The following is a 10,067-nucleotide window of genomic DNA, read 5'->3' as shown; positions in this document are numbered from 1 at the left end:
AAGCTCTGAGTTCTTCCCTCCAATCCTTAACTGGAATTCCTGGGCTTGCTGTCTTCATGGAGCTGGTGTCTGCTGAATTTGGAACTGAAGGGGAGCATCAGCACAAAGCCTTGTTCCCAAGAGTGCACAGACCTTCTACAAGCCCAGGGCCTCTCGCCCTTCGCTCCCTGCCTGCGTTGTTATGTGAACATAGAAAACACCATGATATGCTTAAATTCAGCTTCCTGCCTTGAAACCCAAAGTTGTGCTACATTAGCTTTTTAGGCCTTCTTTCAACCTAATGCATTCATCATCCAAAAATCAAGCACACTGAAGCTGCTGTCCTTTCAAACCCTGGCAATGTTGTAAATCGTGTAAATACTTTTAGATGAAGAAAAGTTTCCAGAGAAAGCAGCGAGCATCCCAACCATCGCCATGTGTGCTTCCCCACGCCTCTGTGGTGTGGAGCAGCAAGCCCTCACCTGCAGCTCCATGCCAATGAGCAAGGAGCAATGCAGCACTGCTCCCCATGTCACTCTGGTACACCACCTAGGAGTGACATGGCCTCTGTGGAGCTGCTAGCACAGGTCCTGGGAAGGCAGCAGCTCCATCTGCACGGTGCCATGCCATGCAGATTGAGCCCTGTGCTGGCATGTGGTTTTGACATTGTGGCACTGGAGCTGCAACGATGCTTGTGTGCTCAGTATGGGCCACCTGACGGCTCTTTACACACTGATCTGCACAGCATCTCAAGTGGGACAAGACATCACACACTGCCCTCACAGGCGGGTTACGCCTCTAGTTCAAAGAACCACCTGAAATGAGGCGTACGGACATTTCCATGCATTGGCCCCAGGGGCTTGCCCAGAGGGCCGTGGCAGTGCTGTCTGAGGCATCGCATCCTGCCCCTGTCCTGCTCCTGGCATCTGCTGCTGGCCTCTTGGGAGCACTGAGGCTATGGGAAACACAGGGCCCAGGGCTTAAACAAAATGTAGGCTCTGTAATTACAGCCTGAGGGTCTGCGGTGCAGTCGGGACTTGAACACGAGTCCCTTGGAACCCAGCCACTGTAGCGCTTTTTTTTCTGTATGTGTCCTTTTAAACTACTGGGTATCTGTACTGTATTCAATTATTCATACCATTCAGTTTCCTTTAAAGGCTGAGGAAGTCATGAAGATAATCCTCTTTCTGCCGTATGTTTCCCGTGCCCTCTGCTTCTCTCCTCTATTCCTCTCCCCTTTCCCTGTTCTCATGTGTCTCCTGCTTTCCATCTGCATTTCCCTCAGCAGCACCCATTTCCTGTGGGTTTCATCACCACCCCCACCTCGACTCCATCTGTTGCAGAGATCAGCAGTGAAGTTAACTCGCGATTACACTCGCAGGGAATCTTGCCAACAGATAGTGTGGCACTGCCGGGTATTAAAGCGAACGCTGTGATGCCAGGAGGAGCACAGAGGAGAGGTCACTCCTCTCCCGTGCAGCCACTGCAGACAGGTGAAGCTGCAGCTTCCCATCTCCTGGAACAGGTGCCTTTGCTCGCAGCCAAGCTGCTGAAAGCTGCTATGCAGCAGCCAGGCTGGCAGCCCGTGGGTCCGTGCTGTGGGAGGCTGGCAATGCAGCAGTGGGCTGGGTGCTGACGGAGCAGCCCCGGGAGCTGCCTATCATTGCCCTGTCACAACAGCCCGGTGACTGGGACTTGTTAATGTGATAGTTTCTCTCCCTGGTATGTAATATAATAGATTTGTCAATGTTTGTGTGCTTTGGGTTGTGGGTTTTGTTGTTGTTTCTTTTTTTTTTCCATGTAGAAATATAGCCTTATGTAAGCCTGGTTCCAGGACTGGAGCAACAAATTTGGAAAGCAGTTTGAGGTAGGAGGTTAGGTGAGCTGCATATGCCAGCAATGCACACAGCTACTTTATGTGGTATATTTAATATTGTGTAAATTTGATTTATTCCCTAGTTCTAACAATGCTTTAATGGACTGTGGGTTGATGTATACAGAGCACTGTGCAGTGATATAAAATGCCAGGCCTGTCTCCGAAAGTTTTGCTATGTCATTTCTATGTAGATCATAGTAATAAGTTGAACAACCTAATTAGAAATTAACTGCAAATTTTATAAGTGAACTTCTCAAATAAGAAGGAAGAGTTCTCCACTTAAAATTGGGACTTAAGCTAAGCATTTAACTGCATATAGAAAGAAAATAGCTTATGGCTCATTTTGTGCAGTGGTTCTAATTTCATTTCAGGTTTGTCTATAACAGAGAACCTGCCACCCTAAGAAAGGGCTTCAGCTCCAGTCCCAACTTTAAATCACAGAGCCAGTGCCGCGGGGATGAAACTGAGGAGCAAACCAATATTTAGCTGTCCAGATGTACGTGGAGGGCCGGTTCAGCCTTCAGCAAGGGAAAACTTCAGTGCTGTGTCCAAAATTTCAAGGTGCTGAATGAGAAGTTCATCTTCCTGGCACCCTGACAGCAAATATTGATCGAATAAACCCGAGTGCAGAGAATTTGCAGGAACTAGGCAGCTGCTCATCCAGCTAACCACACCTCACCTGAATGGTAGCAGCTGTTAGGAAAAAATATTGGTCTGTTGACCATGTTAAATGGATGACACCGCCTCTAATAAAAATATATTACAGAGAAACAGGGCAGGGGATGCCTCCCGACACCTGTCTTTAATCTCTGGATGCTCTGAATCCCCAAGATAAGGTAATACATGAAATGCATTCAGAATATGATGTTGAATAGTTTTTTCAATAATGAAGGTAATACTGATATATCCAAATTAGTGATTAAGCGACTTGGGTACAGACAGCAAAGCAGTTCTAGTAGTGATGAATCATCAGAGCCCCTCAGAAAGCTATTCAATTCTGTGGTTAGCAGATACAGAGCTCCTCTGCTGGGATTACATGGCTCCCCAACTAGAGGCTGGATGTTGTAAAGCTTATTTAGGTGACCTAGAGCTTTACTGGAGACTTTAACTGGACTGTAACCAAGCACCAAAAGAAAACAAGACAGGGGAGTCCAAAAATGTACGTGAGTGCACTCAGACAAAACTGAGGAATGGAGGAGGATGATGTGAGATCTAGTTATAGGCTATAGGCTGGGAGTATGAGTAGAGAGCTGGTGGGACTCACAAACTCCCCTCCCTTCCCCTCCCCTCCCCTCCCCTCCCCTCCTTCCTTTCTTTCTTTCTTTAAAAACAAACAATGAACCAAACAGCTGCTTCAATTTTATGTGGCCTTCTAATGAAACATTGCCCATAAGCCTACAGTATCTTTAAGACTCCTATGAAGGAAACATAGCTGTAGGTCTTCATTACACTTTATACTTCCGGAGCAGTCTCTCCTTGGAGATGCAGAATGTGGGAGGGTAGCCTGTGCAGGAGCAGCAGACGCTCCCCTTTCCAGCCTATGTTCTTGAAATACAAGAATTGATGGCCCATAACACTCAATTATGAATTAGATTTTGCTTTTTCTATTTTGTTTTCTGAAATACCTCAATAGGAAGGAAAGCATAAAAAATGTGTTTGCTCCAAGATGACAGAAACGTGCTAATCAGTAATTAAACAGTTGTTACCTACTGGACAGTTCTGTTTTTCAGGGACTGAAGACAGTAACAAGAGGTAGCATTAAATCCAGAAAATGACTGGGTGCATTCCGATTTCTCCAGTTTCTGCAAAGGCTTATTTTAATTTCCTTCAAAGAGATCTGAGAGAGGGTCTGTATGAGTCACCTGCACTTCCACTGGTAGGCCAGAAGGCTTCATTGAAGGGAAGTCCTGCATGACCACCCAGTATGCCATCACACTTGGGTTGCATGCAGCATATCTGCAGGCATCGGGTCAAACCTTCGTCTCCTGTGGAGACTCTTTGCCTTGATGAACACAATGGGCAGAATACCCATGAACGTTCAGTGGCTGGAATTTTGCCATTTTCAATGGGAAAACACATACAAATTAGACTGCTTCACTAATCAGACTGTGCCACTGCTGAAGATTCATTTCTGTTTGCCTATAGCTAATCTGCCTTCAATATGAAGTGAAGAAAGGGTATAATGGAGATATCAGTCTTGACAAAACACATCCGAGCAGGTGGTGCTCAAGTCACTGCTTAAACTTCCCTGGGTGTGGGGGCAGGCCTAGGAAGACAGCAGTCAGGGAAGAATTTAGTGGTTGTCCATTCCGATGGGAAGACAGAAAAAAAGAAATGCTTTTCCAGGTCTGATGACAGCTAGCTTTGGTTGCTTTCTACTTAGGAGGCTTTCATTGTAATATTTTTTTCTTTATTAGCAAACCAAAATAACAGAATAATAGCTAACTCCTATTAAAAAATTACCAGGGGAGACAAAGCAGTGCTTATAATAAAATTACTGCTACAACCTTAATTAGGGCATGCTGCCAAATACCTCTGTGATGAAAAACAAATCAATATAATGATGTTTTCCCATTACCTTTTGTTTGGGGAATGAAATGTCACAAAATATTTTGCATATTTTGTCTTGGAGACCAGGCTGTATTGGACCAAATTAGAGGAGAACATTAAAGGATTTTGTTTAAAATTGGTATAGGCAGACAGACAATTCCTGGAACCAAAGGTTGAAAACATTTTTGCTTTCTAATGAGAGCAGAGGATGCAGCACTGGTACTTACTGACTATAAAAGTTTCAAATATAGCATAGAATCTGACTGGACTAAACATGGTGTATCTGCTTCCCTTTTTCGCCCACCTAGACGTTGTTTCAACTAACCTGAACCTGCTCTGGCAATTCATGCCATGCTGTAAGGTCCTGCCCTTCTGAGGTGACTTCTCCCCACGTACCTGCCATGCAGATGCTCACTGCTGCTGGAGCTCCTGGCTGGACATGCTGCCTCTCAACAGGGCATATCCCCAGCACCTGATTCAGTTTTTCCCTTATCTGCCATCATGCATGCTTTCACAGGAGTTTGTCCATGTAAGAGCTGTCTAAACAATGAGCAAATGGTTCAGAATCTGGCTGTCTTTTATAAATAATGATTCAAAGGTTTCATTTAGATACAGACGAGCCCAAGCCACAAAAACTGCAGCTGGCTCCTAACAGCATCCACTTGCTTTTTTCTTTCCCTATTGCGTTTTATTTCAGCCAGAGCCTGGCCTGAAAGTCCATGTGGAAAGACAAACTAACTGTGAACCAGACGCAGACATCAGTGCCCAGGGTGCAGCAAGTACCAAGATAGCCCACAGCCACCTGCCAGCTTGCCACTGACCTTTTATCTGCATAAATAGTTGTGACCTTTGGGCTGCTCAAATTAGTGCTAGCTGCTCACCCAGGCCAGCATCGTGGCCCCATCGTGCACAGGCCTTCCGCTACTTTGACTCTGTTGCCTTTGCTTGGTGAGCCAACAGGCAGGGGCACTGGGCTCATGGCCTCTGTAGGCTGCAAACATTAACTGAAGCCTTCATCCACCACTGAAGGTCACAAAAACCAAGGGAGGGGTCCTGCCACCCGTGGTTGTGTTGTCACTTCTTGTAGGGCATGGTGAGCCTCCAGCTGCACTCTTGCTAGGGGCATTAGTTCGGCATGTCCTTCAGGAGAAGTCCTGAAGGAGTTTTAAAATCAACAAAAAGAAGTCATTACCAAAATGGCTATTCTTTCAGTAAACCTCAAAATGGGTAATTTTGGTTAGTACAGAAGTAGTTCATTACATCACAGATGCTTCTTTCCAATAAAGTCTGTTTTATTCAGTGGACTGTTAAGTTGTGAAGGGTTTAATGCACATTATTTTCTCAGTAGATGAAAACTAGCATGCTCTCTCATGTAAATAAGCATTTAGTTCTAGTTCCAAATGCAGCATTTCTAATCCTGAAACCACAGCAATTTTGCTTTTTTTTTTTTTTTTTTTTTTAATATATATATTTATGTATGTATTTGCACGGTTTTATGAGCATGTTCTTTCAGATAGCTGACGATATTGACTAGGTCTGAAAAAAGAAGAGTCGGATACTTTAAAGACATAAAGCAGAAAAAAAATTAAAAAATCCTAGGTTCTTTAAATTGAAGACTGCATAGACATATTCCAGAGAGACTTTACTATGCGTAAAATTTGCTCCAAAGCTCCTATCTTCTGCTTAACTTTAACTAGAGCTTTTTTCTTCTTTTTTTTTCTCTGCTCTAGTCATGGGATAGTGGATTCCAAGAGCATTTTTCCACCTGATGTCCCTTGTGTGCACAATGCTTTAAAAATTCAATTGACTCCTTTCAACATGAGAGACTGGAGACTTGTTAAGTTGCACCAAGGCGAACTATCAGGCACAGAATGAGAAGGTGCTGTTTACAACCACAGCCCTTGCTGCCTGCTTTTACCTATGACAGCTGTGGACAGGAATAGGAAACCCCACAAGGTTGGGAGGTCAACTTGTTTGACTTGGCTAGCGTCCCCGGACTAGCACAAGTCATAGAATGGCTTGGGTTGGAAAGAATCTTAAAGCTTATCCAGTTCCAACCCCCTGCCGTGGACAGGGCTGCTCCCCACCATCTTGGGCTGCTCAGGGCCCCATCCAACCTGGCCTTGACACTTCCAGGGATGGGGCATCCACAGCTTCTCTGGGCTGCCCAAAGCTCAGATGTACAATTGCTTGCAGAAAGTGAATCCCAGCCATAGTTTTTAGCTCCTTCTTTTATCTTTTACAGCAGCTCCAAAAGTGCATTCATTTGAAACTTCTTCTAAAAGCAATTTGGTTTGCTTTCACTTGTTCCACGTTTCAGCTATCTGGCCTTCCCTATCTGTGGCTGTACCAGCAGCAATGCTAGCCTGAGCCACTCACAGGTAAATAAGAAGTCAACACGCATGTTTGCAAAGCATGTTTAACTTGCGTCTTTCATCTGTGATTAATATTAAATCTATTGAGCTACATAAATAAGTAATTCACTTACAGACCTGTCAAACCAATAGTGATTTCTTCCCCTCTGAAGCTCTAAGCTATTCGTTCTAATTGTTTAATTTCCTTTTGTGTACCTGGAGATAAAAACAGCCTGCTAGGCCACTTCCACTTGGAGAGAAGGGAGGGCTGCCCAGTCTCTTCTGCCTCCATCCCACTGCCTACAAGGTCTGCAAATATCCTTAAAAACCTTGAGTCATTTTGCACATCTTTTCTGTGGTGGTAGTTTGTGCATGGAAAGTGGACTCCTGCTCGGCCTTCTGGCTTGGATCACAGCCCTGCAAAATCATCTCCACCAAGAGACTATGGATCTGTTTCTGTTCTCCTGCAAATGAAATTAGGAAAATTATATAAACATAAAACCACGGGGCAAATGAGAGGAAACTCTTGTTTTCTCTTTTGTGTTGATATGGAGTTGTGCTCCTTGAACACTAATAAGGCAGTGCTCTTGTGGAAGATTGAGAGCATGTATTCAGACCCCTGGCCTCCCAGCGACTGTGCTTAGCACTCAGCTTCTTTACAGGTAGTTTACAGGTTGCTTATAGAGAAGAGTATGAAGTTTGTTTGAGGGAAAATAATCCCCAGGTAGGGAAGTCCCTTCTAGCTAAAGAAAGCACAGGGAGTCGAGAGGAAACCTCATCCCCTCTCTAGTTCATCTAGGTGTCTGTATCAAAGCAGTAGGGGAGGATCTCAGCAGCAAGGGATCCTTTCCTAAACGCACTTGTGTAGGACCTCTCTTTGGAAGCAGTGATGAGAGAGCACTCCCTCAAAACCCACCCCAGCACCATTTCAGGCTGGTGGAGGTGGTGGTACTGGGCTACAGCTCTCAATCTGTGGGAATTTTCCTCCTCCCAGCATTTGCTGCATATGTAAAGCCCTGCATAAGCCATTGTTGTCTCTGGGATCTGGGGGTGGAAAGAGGAATGGAAGAAATCTTGAAGCAGAATATATTTAGCTTCCTTCCCTTCCAGGATGCTTCTTCACACCTCACTGTTCAGCGCATCCAGCCCTGCACTGAGCAGGGGAAATGCAGCAAAACCAGCAGAGCTTTCTGCAGCAATGAAGGGGCTTTCAGTAAAGCAGCCTCAGTACTGAAAACATGAAAGGAACACCATGGTTATTTATCAAAGGACGTTTCAACACAATCCATGTAAGGGATGCTAAGTTAGTTCCTAACACTATTTAGCTATACTGAAAGAAAGGGAAAATGTTGCTTTGCAGAAATAAAAAATGGGATCAAGATTACTGGCAAAGGGCAGAAATGACATTTACTAAGCTGCCTTTTGCCTGTGATGTTTGTTCTTTACTGTTTTTCACTTAACAAGACTGCAGAAGGCATTGCTTGTCCTTAAAGAGTGCTACTGCATGCAGAGAGGAACCAGACGGTGGTTATCTGCTGTAACCGAAAAGCTGACATTTTGAAATGGTCATTATTCATTGCAACTGCTCAGATTGAAGCCATTTCACATGGAAACAATTAAGAGGCAGAATGCATATCATAACAAAGGAATGAGAAAGAAAGATCAGGAAATACAGGCCGATTGGATTAATCTCTTAAAATGAATACCATATTTACTGCTAGTGATTATAACAAATCTAAGACTTGTATTACCACCGGAGAGCAGACATGTCTGAATTGCAGATTTTCTCATGCAACTTCAGAGGAAAAAAAATAAGATTATTGATTAATTTATAATTTAGGTCCAGAATGGAAAAAACTGTATCTCATTTCATATGCGTGCGGGATGGAAGGCGCCTGAAAATAATGAATTCTAAAAGTGGTCACAACTGGAAATCACAGAGAAATGAAAACCAAATCGGAATTCAAAACAATATAGTCCATTTGTATTTCTGTAAAAGCAAGGGAAAAATGAAAATGTGCATGGAAGGGCATCCACAGGGATTTGCACATTCTTCTCGAGATCAGTCTAAGTGCAACTGGAAAGAAGAAAAAAGGATAAAGAACAAAATCCACTTCTAAAGAGGCGTGTTGTCTTACATGCAGGAGATATGGGGGCAGGGTTTCTTTACACTGTCAGAGAATGAGCGAGGTAATTACTGGAAGGCATATATTGCAATAAAGATTTATGAAACACCATTTAGTACTTCTTTCTGGTTGAGTAATTAAACAAACAGAATATCAGCACTAAACGGTGTGAGATAGATGAGACACCATGAGCCATATACAGCCCGGAGCCAGGATGTCCATGTCCCTCAATCCTAAAACAGTCATCTGTGTTTGCAAGGAAGTTTGGAAATCACTTGGAGAAGATATCAATACTGGATCTCTTAGTGGCATAAACATCACACCTCTCTGCTGTGTATACATTCACACACAATTTTGTTATGCCCACCAAAATGAGTGACTTGTACAGTTAAGTGACAGCAAACTATCCTCCAATTCCTTCCCCCTGACCACTGTCTGGGAGACTAATTTTTATTGCCATTGAAATCAATTTGAGTTTTCTGACTAACCTCACTGGAGCCAGGATGCAAGCAGCTAATGGTCTGCTGACAATAGCTGGGAACTGGTGCAAGTCAGAGCAGAAATATTTAATGCCTTGTGACTTTGCGAATATTTCATTTGCACTGTCAGCTTACCTGGCAAAGGGGATTTCAGGTGTGGAGGCATTAATTCCTCTTCAGATATCCAGTTTTCCCCCTTAAGTATGGAATCACAGCATGGCTGAGGTGGGAAGCGACCTCTGGCCCAACCCCTGCTCAAACAGCAAGCTGTCCCGTGTCCAAGAGCCACATCCAAGTGGCTTTTGAGCAACTTGAAGGAAGAAGACTCCACAGCCTCCCTGGGCAACCTGCGCTAGTGAAAAACAGTAAGTCCTAAGTGGAAGGCATCAAACATCTTCAGGAGGCCGAGCGTGCACTGTACAAAATTAGCTAATACAGATGGAAGAGCAGAAAGGCTGAGGGCACATCTGAGCCTCTGCAGGGGCAGAGCAGACCCAGTGTGTTACCTGCACTATCTGCCTCCACCATCCTCATCCCTGCACCTCAACAACGAGGGATATTTCAGAGTCACACTTCTTTGAAAGTAGGGGCTGGTGGGAAGAGCTGTGCTGCTGAGGCATGTGGTGTTTGCCCACACCGCTCCCCTCCTGCTGGGGCCTCAAGCTGTAATTATTCCAGGTTACCGTTGGACTTTCCAGTTGGA

Source organism: Centrocercus urophasianus, unplaced genomic scaffold, assembly GCF_019232065.1.
Source record: "Centrocercus urophasianus isolate 14NV4802_14NV808 unplaced genomic scaffold, USGS_Curo_1.0 seq_10, whole genome shotgun sequence".
In the NCBI taxonomy this organism is placed as follows: domain Eukaryota; kingdom Metazoa; phylum Chordata; class Aves; order Galliformes; family Phasianidae; genus Centrocercus; species Centrocercus urophasianus.
Note: the sequence above shows the minus strand (reverse complement) of the source record.